Here is a 14350-nt window from a genome sequence, read left to right as displayed (position 1 = left end):
GTGTGTGCTACTTTGGTGTGTGTGCTACTTTGCTTTTGGGATTTTTTCTGTGAAACATTGATAGAATGCACAATTAATTTTAATTGATTATGTTTTTTTATATATGTGTATGTTACTTTGTTTCTGATGATTTTTTCTATAAAAGCCTGAAAGCATGTTCAGTATTATGAATTATGTAATATGTTATTTATATATGTATATGTGTTATTGTGTTTCTGTGAAAGGTTGAAAGCATATTTTGTTGATTATACTAAATATGTTATGAATAATTGAATATATATATATATTGTACAATTACATATATGTATATTCTTTTTATCTATATTAATTTATTTTGTGAAAGCATGTGTAATTTTGTACTTGTGTAATGAAAACATCTTATTAGTAAAAGAATTAAACATATTTTTATGTATATTTTGTGTATTTTTTTATATTTTAATTGGGGTACCGACTAGTCTGACTAGTCCCGCCTAGTCCTCGCTAATCTTTTTAGGGGTCTACCGACCAGGCACCGCCTATTGCTTTTGACTAGATAGGTCTCCACACCTATGAATCCAATCGGGAGCAAAGATACACTAGTATGTGAAGGTTCACAAATTTCATAGAGACATGGAACTTGGTAGACGTGCACATATCAAGTGGCCTCTTCACATGGTTGGTCAAGCAGGCAAAGTGATCCTTGATTGTGTAAGCTCGATAGGTTTCTTGTGAGAAGAGAGTGGTGGGAGAACATGCATGATGGGCGGGCAGCCATAGGACCAATATCCATCTATGATCATGCACTAATCAAGCTTGAATGGGGGCTTAAATGGTCGAAGATTTAGGTTCAAACTAAGTTGGTTGAGAGATTCAAGTTTTGTTGAAAATATTAAGTTATGGTGGTCCCACCCATAGGAAGGTGCATGGGCTGCTCTAAGGGTGGTGAAGAAGACGGACTACATTCGTAGTCGGCTAATCGAGCGGTCCAACGAAGAGGGGAAAGTAAGGTTCCAACAAATAGAAGCATGGGAAGAAGAGCTACTACGCCTTTTGCAGACGGGCATGATATCACCGGAGGATGATGCGTGGGAGGTGGATGGGGAGGGTGTCAGGAAAACATTTTAATCGATAATATCACATAATGGAGAGCGCGGGAAGAGATAAATTGGAAGCAAAGGTCCAAGGTGCATTGGATGAAATGCGGTGACAAGAACACCAAGTTCTTCCACCTATACATGCCTTCTCAAAGGAGGGAAAAATACCATCCGGTCATGTCTATAAGGGGACGTGCATTTGAGTATGATGATATTACACGTGAGGTCACGCAATATTTTTGGGATTTTTTCACATACTGTGGTAGAGGACTCTCTAGACATTCAAGAAGCTTCCATAGGCAGTTTTGATTGTACGACACAAGCATCTTTGGAAGGGGTCTTTTTAATGGATGAGATTAAACAAGCCATTTGGGAACTTCCAAATAATAAGGCACTAGGGGTTGACGGGTTCCCAATTGAATTTTTCAAAGCGGTATGGACAACATATCGGGATGATTTTAAGGCAGTTTTCAATGACTTCTATCGAAATTCATGCCTAATGGAAGATGGGGGGGAATCTCTCCTTGTGCTTGTCCCTAAGGAAGCGGGGGCAAGCGAGATTGATAAGTTTAGACCAATATCCCTGTTGGGCACCCCACTTAAAGTGATTACAAGGGTGTTGGAAGTTCACCTAAAATAGATGATTCATCAGGTGGTTGGGCTGGGCCCTCACAATATGCATTTGTACCTAAGAAAAGAATTAATGAGGGATGTCTTCTCGTGCATGAAACAATCCATACAATACATACCTAAAAAATGAGTTTTCTACTCAAATTGGCCAAAAGTGGGTGCAGGGGAGAGATGAATAAGGTGGGTAAAAGAGATACTTGAATCCGTGTCTATTTTTGTTTGCATAAATGGCCAAGAGGGGGTTCTTCCAAACCAAGGAAAGGGCTAAGGCAAGGGGATCCCCTATCCCCCCTTCTCTTCATCATAGCTATGGAGTTTCTAAGTTATTTGCTTAAGCAGGCTAGCGAGAGTGGGATGTACAAAGAGGTCGACCTACCAGGTACTATGTAATTGTGACACGGATACACAGTAGCCATACCCATGTCGACACGGGTCGACACAGGCGCAAGTATCGGGTGTAGTGTGGCTACGGGGCGGGGCGGGTCCCGCACTACACCTCGTTTCAAGTATACCAAAGACCCCAAACGACGTGGTCCAAACATTGGTCAAAGGAGCAGGGTCATTTTGGTCCCACCCCACCTGAATCTTAAAACCCTCTTCAGCCCTCCCTCTCGACCCTCCCTCTCGACCCAAACCCTAACCCCTCTATCTCCCTCCCTCTGTCTCCCTCCCTTTCTCGCTTCCTCTCTCTCTCGTTTCACTCCTCCCCTTCTGTCTCTTTCTCTCTCATTTCAATCCTCCCCTTCTCTGTCTCCCTCTCTCTTTCGTTTCCCTTCTCTCCCTGTGTCTCTCTCAATGATTGCAACTCGAAGACTTGAAGCTGTTAAAATATTATTGTATATACTCACTGATATACGTATATTTATAAATATATGTATATCAAGGGTATTATGGTCATTTCATGTAAAGTATTTTTAGCACAGTCCATTAGGGACTGAAAAGTTTTTTTTTTCCTTTTTTTGAAATTGTAATTCTTGTAGTAGTTGGGGGCAGTCAGTCCAACGACTGTTGGACTGCCCCCTTTAGGCTCAAGTGAGGCTCTATAAATAGAGCCTCGTTCCCTCTTGTAATAGTATGCTTTTCTAAAGCATTTTGTGAGAATATAAATCCTCTTTTATTCTTTTAGGCGTTGTGCCTCTTGTTCTATTGTAAAAGTGATATTTTTTGTCTCTTTTGTGAGATTGTTGTTGGTACATTAGAGACCATTTTATATTTGTGCACTTGTATAGCCTCTCATTGGCATTGTAATTGTGCTCTATCATTTTATTATATGGTATCAGAGCTAAACTCTTGAAAAAGTAGAAGCTTTCTTGGGATCCTACTTGTGGTGGTGCTCTTTACACTCGTGGTCATCCTTCTAACTCCTCTACTCAAAAAATTCTTGTAACCATTATGGGAGAAAGAGATTCCTCCTTTGTCATCTCCTGCAAGCTCAATGAGAACAATTATTTGATGTGGGCGACGACAATGGAGAATCACATCAAGGAAAAAAGACTATGGGGCCTTATTAATGGCACCACTAATGAACCGCAACTCAAATTGACTAGAAGAGAATGAGATCAAGTCAAAGTTTTGTCTGAAAAAGAAAAAGAAAAAGCTTTACAAGAATATCAAAACAAATTGAAAGATTAGAAAGCGAGCAATGCTTAAATTCTTTCATGGTTTATGAATACCATGGAGTTCAATATCGCCATCAACATCATCAAGTTTAAGAAGGCATGTGATGCATGGATCTTTTTAAAGAATACCTTCATCCAAAAAGATATGGCTAGGCTATACTATCTTCAAGATAAGGTACATGATGCAAAACAAGGAGATAAAAGTATAAGAGACTTTTACAGTATTTTATCTCCTATTTGGGATGAACTAGCCGTGTTAGAACCAAAATGGAAAGGTTTGGCTATTGAAATGAGAAGATCTCAAATAGAAAGATAAAATCTTTTTCCTTTTGTTTATGGCCTCCGGCCGAAATTTGAGCAAGTTAGGTCATCTTTACTTGATAGGACCTTAACTCCTACAAGTGAGGCCCTTGCTCAAATTTGTCAATAGGAAACAAGACTTGAGACCCACAAGTCTAATGATAAGGTCCTTGCCACGGCAAGACTCAAATTTTTTGTAAAAACATATAAACCACCTCACTTTGAGAGGAAATTCAATGGGAAAGGACATAATGGAGGAGGATACAAAGGCAAAATCATTTGTCATCATTATAAGGAACTGGGACATATAAGATCGGATTGTCCCAAATTTAAAAAGGTAGCCACCTTAAGTGAAGAACCTCAAGAAACCAAGAAAGGGAGCAACTTCAATGATTTGACAATTGCCCAAATAGCGAAGGTCGTCTCACAGATTCTTAAAGCCACTCCTTCTACATTCGGTGTTGCCATCTCCTGCTCTTCTCCTCTGGGTAAGTCTTCTTGGATTTTGGATTCGGGAGCTTCTTTTCACATGACTTATGATGAATCTCTATTATCCAATTGCATTAATTCATACTTTTCATGTGTATCAACCGCCAATGGTACTTCTTTAAAAGTCAAAATCATAAGAAACCTCAACAATATTTCAAAAAACTTTTTTGTTCCAAATGTGAAGGTTATTCCAAAATTAGGCTTAAATCTTTTTTCAGTTTCTCAAAATTTCGATTATGGGTGTAAAGTCTTCTTCTCATTTAAGGCTTGTTGGGTGTAGGATCTCCAATCAGGGAAGCTGATTGGGCAAGGCCATAGAAGAGGAGATATTTACTATATGGATTTTTTATGTTTACCTAAAAACTCATTTTGTAATCATGTCAAATATATTAATTTAGACCTTTGGCATAAAAGATTAGGACACCCAAGTATTGTCACGAAATATAAAAGAGTCACAAAGTGACTAACACATGCACAAGCACTCAAGCAAAGAGCCACTAATGGGCAAAAATACAATAAGCCACTAACTGCAAAAAATACAAAGTGAGAGAGAAAAAAAAAATATTGATCTTCTATTGAGAATAGCTTCAAAGAAGCTTAAGAATACATGGGGCATGCCCCTTTATTTATAGACAAAATGGGACCCAAGGAGGGGCGCTTATAGAGTCGAGAGAGACTCCAAACACAATGATAATATACCCAAGGATTCTTGTTCATATGACCCTGTAACATCTATATTCTGATTTTGCAATAATTAACAAAGGAAAACAGTTTTTTAAGCATAACATATCATCAAACTTAAACTAAAATGAAACATACGTACAACGATGGTGGTTGGCTGGACAGGTTTGAGTCATACTTTCCCTTTGCTCTGATACCATGTTTGTAACGCCTCAAATTTTTAAGTCCCAAAAAGCGTGAATTTTTTTTATAAAATTACAACGGGGTAAAATCAATCGGGAGTAAAACTTGGCAGGCTACTTTTCCTTCACATTTACATTTGGACAAGCATTAAATCTTAAAATTTTAAACATCCCTAATAGAAATAACGATTTTACATATTCTTTATTAATAATAAAAAACAAGAATTTAATCAGAGTCCTGAGCAAATAATAAGCTCTTATTCATGAACTTTAGCGAGTTTGGAAAAGGTGTGACTCAGCCCATGTCGCAACCTCTAGTTATCGTATGTAAATTCAATCACCTCCTGAAAAATATTGAATATTCATAGGGTCAGACAAACATATCTCAGTAGAGTAGAGCTATACTAAGCAAGTAATCTAGAATTCATAAGTAGGAATCTCTTCAACTTTTATGCACTTATATTTCAATTTTTGGCAATATTCAACAAGTATTGCAAGTATATCGAATAAGCAGAAAATCACAACAGATAATCATTATTCATCATTCACTTGAGTTAAATATGTATGAACTTACCAATGCAGAAGCCCTTCTTATGCATGAATAAATTCTTATCTTTGATTATCTTTCTTTCTTATATGATGCATGTCATCCCCACATGATGCACGTACAATTAGGTTTCACTTGTTAGTCCTGTTGGTACCACGCAGGCAAAAACCTGATGAAGGACCACGACTCAGGCATAATTTCATGTAAGGGTGACTTTGGCCTGGCCGAGTACACTTCACCAGTCTATGTGCAGGACGCCAAGAGCGAGAGAGACTCCAAACACAATGATAATATACCTGATGCATCAGATTTTCCTCATAAGTTATGTATTCTCTGTGTTGCAGACTATGCAGAGGTTTCCCTTCTCTTCGTGGGTGGGGAAAGGAGCAACCTTTTGTGCTCAAACAATATCCACGAAGTCAATATGTACCGCTTACCCTCTCTTAATAAGCCAATGCTTTAGTGTTATGGTTTTATTTATTTGTATTAGTATTTTTTATGCAATACCATAACCAGATTTATGAAAGCTAATTCGACTGCTTTAGGACTCCAAATTTGCAAGTTTGAATAGGCATTAAATCATTCATTCATACATCTTACTCATTAAGCATGTGCACATATCAATAACTATCATGATAAGCTTTCATATTTTTGCATGCATAGCAAAAATTTCAATACATATCACAATTCATAATTTTGGGATTCTGTCAGCCTGATTTTAGAAAAATTACCAAAATTTACAGATTACAAATCACATTTTCTTAATTTTTCTGCAAATACGTGTTTCAGGAAAACAACTCAAGAAACAAAACTAAAAAATTCGTCATAGATAAATCGAAAAAATTCTGGGACTAAACTCTGTTCTGGATAAATATAAGACAGTTCCTGTTTCTACAGAAATAATTTTTCGGTTTGGAAAATTTCTCCAGACTTCCAGATAAATCTTTTCATAAAACCCTTTTTACAGGATCATCTTATATATGTTAGGATTCACCTAGATTTTTCTTGATTTATTTTGATCAGCCTTGAGTAGGTATTTAAGGTCCTCAAAATCGTGGGTCAGAACAGTCTTGCAGACAGAGCAGAAAATATGTACTATGTTGCAAGAAACGTTTCGACCTCAATACGAACTCAAACGAAACAAATTAAAATTTAAGTTCAAGCCCTTGATGTGTAGAACACTCCAATATTTTTATTTGAATTTATTGGACTCGTTATTGAAGAGATATTGATTTATTTCTAAAACAAGTCGAGATTAAAAACGAGGACAAGAATAACAAGATTCAAGGTCATGCAAGATTCATCAAGAAAGAGCAACCTCAAGGCAAATGTAAATACTCTATATAAATCATGATTTTTTGATAGTCTAAACATATTTTCATCATCATCATCAAATAAAGATTTGCTCATGTCCAGGCTTAGCTTGCTAAAACATTAACAAACATCATCGAAGAATCGTAAAACTATCGAGAAATAACTCGAATAAGATTTTCGCTAAGCAAGAATCATAACAAACCATAAACAATCATGGAACATGAATTATTTACACAACAATGTAATGTTTAATCATGCTAAACATAAAATACTCTACCCTAGATGTTCAGATTATCTTTTTTTATCAAGAACAAGCATAAACCCGATATCAAGAGTCATTCTTAAACAAACTCTTAGATTCTGAGAAAACCCCAACTTTGTCTAACTGTTACAGAGGCTGTAAAAAAAATTTGTACGGTGGACAGACCTGATTTTTTCATAGAACGTAGAAAACTTCACCAGCTTTCTGATGCCTCAAACCGTTTATAAAAACTCCTCCATATGAGAGAAATATGAATGTTCGGTGCAGACCTGCACTTTTTTTGTTCCGACAATCATCGATTCGTGTTGAGTCTGTGAAAAGAGCCCAAAATTTTACAGTAGATACGAAATTTTGTTAGCTTTCCAACGCAACAAACCGCTCATTAAAACTCCTCCGGACGAGGTAGATATGAACGATTTACCGGTCGAGTGTCAGGCCGGAAAATGAAACGTTTTCTGAAGAACCTGGATGACAGGCAGTCGGTATCAGGGTATTGTGTTTTCATTGATGGGAACCTAATAGCCTGGAGCAGCAAGAAACAGTGTGTCGTTGCACGGTCTAGCACTGAGACTGAATATCGATCTATGGCAGCAACCACAGCAGAGGCTAGGTGGTTAAGACATCTTCTAACTGAATTAGGCGAGAATGTTCTGCCCACCACTCTCTTGTGTGACAACCAGAGTGCTATACAAATAGCCTTCAATCCCATTCATCACAATCACACGAAGCATATAGAAATTGATCAACACTTCATTCGGCAGAAAATTGAAGACAAAGAGGTTGAACCCGCTTACACCCCAATCGCAGATCAAGTAGCTGATTTGTTAAGTGTAAAATTTTGGTTCTTAAAAAGCAAGTTGTCCATGGTGCAACACCATGCAGAACTTGAGGGTTGCATCATGCACAACTTGAGGGAGGGTATTGAGATTGGGTATTGCTTCTATATCAGTATAGTTTTCATACGGGTCTGGGACCCAATCCATATCATGTAAATGTTCTTTGGGTCTGATGTAGCATACCAGACCCGACCCACATTGTACATTAGGTATTATATATTGAGGCTATAGGGCACGACGTGCAGTGGTGAATAGAATCATCAGTCGGCGCCCCCCTTTCACAACGATTCTTCTCTCTCCACTGCAGCAATATATTCTGGTACGATTTCTCACAAACCCACTTGTGGTTCTTTGTGTGTTCTTGTTAGTATTTTGGTGGAACTCTTTTGAGTGTCCACTTTTTGGTGATTTGAGTGAATATCTTCGGAAGAACTCATTTCTTTACAAGGAGGTCTTTAAAACCCAAAATTAAAAAAGTCGAGTTTCGGCCCTTTTAAAGTGTGCCAAACAAGTATCGTATGATACACCCTGTATCACACGATATGGTACGATACAGCTGATATGAATACGATACACATCGAGTTAGACCATAGTTACGATACGTATCATACCGTATCGTACGATACAACATTGATTACAGCTACAGCCACCAAGTTCAAAAAAAGAAAAAACATGAGGAAAGGAAGCATGTGTCCTATCTAAGAAAGTACAGCATGCAATTCAAGAAAGATGATAATGATACAAACAAACAGTGAATGAAATTTATTCACTCAACTGATATAGTTTCCATCTTATGATCAAACTGATTGCGCAAACCTATAATATACCCTATCCAGTTACAGATCAACCTATGCATATGCATGTGGCAGACACTTTTCTTCGCCTGTGTTCTATGTCATGAATGAGAATATATTTGTGCAATAGGTAGGGATGTAAAATCAGAGTACTTGAAAAACACTGTCACCACAAGCTGCACAACCCATATCAGCAGCAAAGTATCACTGTCACACTTAAAGAACTATAAGCTTAATCTCAATGTCCAACAAGGTTGGTGCCATAAAATAATGAGCCGTGCTCAACAATAGCATACTCTTGATGCTGTAATCAATCTCTTTAAGCAAATGACTTCTAACTTGATACCTCACAAACCAAGGCATCAAATAACTGGTCAGAATTTTCATCTTTTGTTGGCATTAGCTGTACCTATACTATAAACAAAAGAACAGTGGTTTTCACCTTGCAGGTTGCAGATCACCAGTTGACTAGAGACCCCATTATCCCAGAGTAGGATCATTTAGGCTATTTAGTCCCTGACATGTTATAGCCTTCTAGTATCCAGCTATCCCATCAAAAGTTTCATTCTTGACACTGGAGGCAACGGCGATCAAGGAATTTTCTAGCACTACTCTACATAGGAATGGCAGTGGACTGGGGCGGGAGCGGGGCACAAGGCCTCCACCCCCGCCCTGTCTCAAAATTTTGCCCTTCATCCCCGTCTTCATCCCCGCACAGGTTTTGATTTTAACCTCCATCCCTGGTCCATTCCCCATTTCATGTCCTCCATCCCCGATCCAAACGGGGCGAAGCGGGGACCCCGGTCCTTCCACCGCTGCTGTCTTCCGTCGTTAGAGGAAGGAGAAGAGAGAAATGGGAGCTCGTGCGGCTCGTTAGAGGAAGGAGCGAGGAGAGATTCGAGAAAGGGTTTTACGTTAGGGTTAGGAATATATATATATAGGATTTTATAATATGTATATAATAGTAATTTCCTTAACGGAGATCTGGGATGGGACGGGCGGGGTGGGGGCAAGAGTAAGCCCATCCCTGCCTCCATCCCTGCACATGTTTTGATTTTAACCTTCATCTCCGGTCCATTCCCCTTTTTATGTCCTCCATCTCCAATCCAAATGGGGCAAAGCAGGGCGGGGCCCCGTTTCCCCCTGGTCCACTGACATCCCTAACTCTACAAAACATCCCATCATGAAATTCTGGTTGCTATGCTCAATCAAGAAACCAAGTCATGAATATTTCTCATCAATCTCAATGATTCTAAGAACATGCATCTCAGGCTCTCAGCTTTATTTTCAAGCCCTTCCTATGTCACATGGGTGCGGGTGCGGGGATGCGGCACTTCCAAAAAACCCGGGTGCGGGGGTGCGGCAAAAATATAAAAAATTGTATATATATATATATATATATATATATAAAGTCCAAAAGTTGGACATAAATGACCCTGGGTGCATTGACTGCACCTAGGGTCAGGTTGACCGCATCGGGTGCGGGTGCGGCACCTAGTTGGAGAATCCCTGTGACATATACGGCAAAAAAAAATTCTTGGCAAAATTTTTTTTTAAGTCCGAAAAAATGGACCAAAATGACCCTGGGTGCGTTGACCGCACCCAGGGTCGGGTTGACCGCACCCGCGTCGCGTTGACGCAGGTGTGGCACCCTGCTAGCCGAATCCCTGTGACATAGAGCCCTTCTATTGCCCCTGACAACCTGATAATATGCAACCCTATACTCTAAGATGAGGGGAACTTTTCAGATGTCTCCAGCTACAACATCAGACCCAACATAAGCTCACTTCAGACAAATAACAATTTTAAAATGTACAAAATTCTGCATTTATCTATAAACATAAAACAAAAAGAAATAAAATCAAACATTTCCAGTTTAAAAGGCAAATTGAGGAAATATAGACACCTGTCAAATCTGCATCAAAGAAACTGGCACCCAATAACTTTGCACCTTTGAAGTTGACTTGCCGCAGAATTGACTGAGATGAGGAAGCAGAAAACGATAGGTCAAACAGGACAAGCAACAGAAAACATGAAAACAAGCTCCTCTTACTTAATTGACTTAATGAAGCCGGTGCTGCTAAAAACAATATGGTTTGCTCTGGCACAAGCTTCATGAGTATAGAGAGAGAGAGAGATCAAACTAAAGTTTAAAACAATCCAAAATGGAAGTTTACCATCTTGAAGTCTTGTTTAATCAGAGTCTTCCCACTAAAATCTTTGCCAGAAAGATCCTGTCCCCAAGTAACTTCACCACCATAGGGACCACCACCCTTTCATACCGTCATTTCAGATACTAAATTTTGGAGTGCTTCTATACCAAGAAATGATTGGCAAATTGATTCACATCAAATACTGATTAGAATACAGTTCAGAGGTGCATATCACTGAAGATAACGTTAAACTAAACTCTTTCATGAAATACATGCATCTATCATATGACATATGATGGTATTTTGATAGGTCATTTAACTAAATTGGCAAACACACACACAGGTCAGATCCAACAAGAGAACTGATCATCATATCGGACCTGTTCTGGACAAGTCAATTTGGATCTCAAGGTAGCATTCTAGAAGTGATAAATTTAATGACAGCACAACTCGTATGGTTAAAACACAGGAAGAAAAGGCAAGTTCTGATATTCCTGCATAGGCATTGGGCAGGACTCGATGGTTGCCAAAGCCACCAAGCACTGCACACATGCACACACACACAAATGGTATATAGTAAAAATTTGGCTCAGATTCTCACTTGTCTATAGCAGCTACCATGTTGCCCATGTTACTCATATAGTTGATATATCCTGCAACAGTTGATAAAACAGCCATTTTACACACTTGTACACAGGGGCGTAGCTAGGATTCATGTGAGGGGGGGGGGGGGGGGCAAACAGGGGTGTAGGAAAAAAAAAATTATTTGTGCCATAGTCGGGGGGGGTTCGGGGGCAGCGCCCCGAAAATTTTTTTTTTTTGAAATAAAATAAAAAATGGCTACAATTATTAATAAAAATCTATTTCATATGGACAAATCAAACTATTTGCTGCAGTCAGGGCTGGGCTAGGACTGGGCTGGGCTACAAAAATGGATAAAAATCTATTTCATATGGAATCGGGGCTGGGCAAGGACTGGGCTTTAAAAAAAAAAAAAAATTTAACTGTTTCGGGAGTCAGGACTGGGCTACAGCCCAGTCCTGCCCCCCCCTAGCTACGCCCCTGCTTGTACAATATGTTTGCTCTGTACATGCAGAGCAGTGCCTTTGTCATCCCTAACAAATTGTTCAATGCATGAATAGAAACACAAAAAACACAGTGTCATTCTCTTCAGTGGAACTAGAATACAAGTACATGATTATTAGCAAATCTGAGGTTGTCAGTGGATCAACCTTGTTTGAGCTCAACTACAACTTTCTAAATAGGTTTATTCATATCCTTATCCAATTAGATGCGCATGGATTTACACATTTGTCTATATGTTCACACAAAAACTTCATAAAACAGGCATACATATTGCAAACTGCAAACTATATATCTGGTACTAAAGACAGTGTTGTACTATCCAGTAGAACCAATTGATTTTCTATCAATCTATTGGATATTCCAAGGTTTGGACCAAAAGACGCCATCTCTAAAATTAATTTAGTAAAAAAATGCTTAGATTATAATATTTGACATTTAGACAGGTAACAATTCAATGGCCACAATGTACCAGAATTACACAATATGGAAGTGTTGTTTCATCCCAAAACAACTTGACCCAAAGCATGTTTTCTATTAAAAGAAAAAACCCTGAAAAACACATCCTCAGGGTCCGATTAAGCAGATGAAACTTGCAATTATGAATTTTTACTATGTTACTGTCCTTGGTACCAAACAGTCTTTTAATTTTATCGTCAACAGTAGCATGAATATGAAGTTTCTGAGAAACCATATGGATATTCGAATGCTACTGAGTGACAAATATACCTGAATGCACGAGATCATATGCCCACATCTCCACAAACAAGCCTAAAAACTTTCCAAATTGTGCATTCATCGAGAAAACAAGACGCATGACACAAAAAACACCGAAAATGAATAGCAGAGTATGTCTTGGACTCGGCTTTCATATTCCAAGAAGTTTCAACGGACACCTACTTCACATTTTGTCGGAGAAAGTGTTTGAATTTACAACGGACAGCATCCTTGTCAGGAAACTCCTCCCGCATACAAACACAAGGAGTTAGGACTTAGGAGTCGCAATTCAAGCCTATCGAAGCTATAGTACTAAGAACTGAGCAAGCAAAAACCTCCAAAAGGACCAAAACCCTTCGAGATATAACGATCACGTTATTCATTCGAGCATATTCAACGAGTCAAGAGTTTGCAACACCTGGCTTGACGACTCTGAACCCTACCCAAACCACAACACTAGGAATCAAGAAAGCAAAAGTTCCTCTAAAATTTTATTATATATGATGATGATCAAATTCCTCGTTCGAGCAAAATTCAACGAAATAAATCGAAAACTAGGGCGAAAGAAAAAATTCCTCGTTAAACAATCGAAGGGATGCGGTTGATCGAAGAGAAAGAAATCGAAGAAACGATTCATTATCAACAAAAACGATCCAACCCATTTCATAAATTCTCATCCAAAAGAGCATGGGAGCGAAGGAATTGAAGAATCGATTCACCTTATACGCCGACGCCGGATCGGCGAAGCAGAACGCAGACGCAGCGACGAGAGCCACAACGCCAGCCCTAGCGACGGACTCGCCGATAGCGGAGACGAGATCGAACGGGATCTCGATCCTCCGCGACTCCGTTTCCTGCCAAACAAAGAAACCCTCAATGAGGGAAACTGTGGAATGCGGGAACCGAGAAAAGAAGGGAAAGGAAAGTAATTCACCGGAAAAGGTTTCCTCCGGGCCAGAAAATCCACGGAAACGATCGTCCGGAGCTTCGAGTTCCGTGAATCGATGGAAAGAAAGGATTTTGACGTCGACGTCGAGCAGAGGGAGACGGTGAGGGCAGCCATGGCCGTCTCTGTGTGGAAGCGTGCGATGGAAGCGTAGGGAAGCGTAACTGTACATCTGAGCGGGGGCCTTATCCCGATGTTCTTTTGAATTATCGGATTCGGATGAGGATGATGAATCGGGAACCGGTATACCGAATCGAAACGAACGAGAGTCGGGTTTGTAGACCCTTTAGCAGCTTTGGATCCCTGCCATTGCCGGATCCAAATTGGCATGGCATGTCAAAGCCAAACTTATCTTGAAGATATCGTGATTTTGGTCATGATATTTGCACACGAGATTTGACTATGTTGATGTATCAGGTATGACCCGATCTCGATCCGTACCAGATCCTACAGGGTCATGGTTTGGTTAGAAAGAAGGGGTCTGATTAAGTATCCAGGTTAGACCAATGAGGCCCGATTATTGAAAGGGACGGGTATGATTTATGAAATTGTATACCAAATCGGTGCCCCACATGACTTCTGATTAAGATCCACAATTTCTCAATGTAAAGAACTTAAAAAATATTATTTGACCCGGTCTGGTTTATGTAATTCTTATCTGATCCAGGTATGGTTTTCTTTATAATAAAAAAACAGTCGGATCTGAATCTGGATCCAATACCGC

The 14350-nt window shown here is 39.3% G+C and overlaps 1 long non-coding RNA gene across 4 annotated transcripts in view; it reads right to left on the bottom strand.

Annotated features, from left to right (window-relative positions):
• The window catches only part of LOC149821390 (uncharacterized), a 32928-nt gene extending 19146 nt beyond the window's left edge, over positions 1 to 13782 (bottom strand). For 2 of the 4 annotated variants that reach the window (XR_016426575.1, XR_016426573.1), the window contains exons 1-5: positions 13615 to 13782; positions 13400 to 13534; positions 11482 to 11533; positions 10905 to 11041; positions 10634 to 10706 (exon numbers count right to left, since the gene is read on the bottom strand). This is a non-coding gene — a long non-coding RNA (uncharacterized LOC149821390). Of the gene's footprint in view, positions 1 to 4854; positions 5319 to 10633; positions 10707 to 10904; positions 11042 to 11481; positions 11534 to 13399; positions 13535 to 13614 lie in introns of those variants that run through there. The other 2 variants (XR_016426576.1, XR_016426574.1) reach the window with 2 other exon arrangements.
• Between the last annotated feature and the right edge of the window lie 568 nt (positions 13783 to 14350).

This window comes from Nuphar pumila, chromosome 12, assembly GCF_984573655.1.
Source record: "Nuphar pumila chromosome 12, dmNupPumi1.hap1.1, whole genome shotgun sequence".
In the NCBI taxonomy this organism is placed as follows: Eukaryota; Viridiplantae; Streptophyta; class Magnoliopsida; order Nymphaeales; family Nymphaeaceae; genus Nuphar; species Nuphar pumila.
The sequence above is the reverse complement of the archived record's forward strand: the minus strand, read 5'-3'. Positions and strand labels throughout refer to the sequence as shown.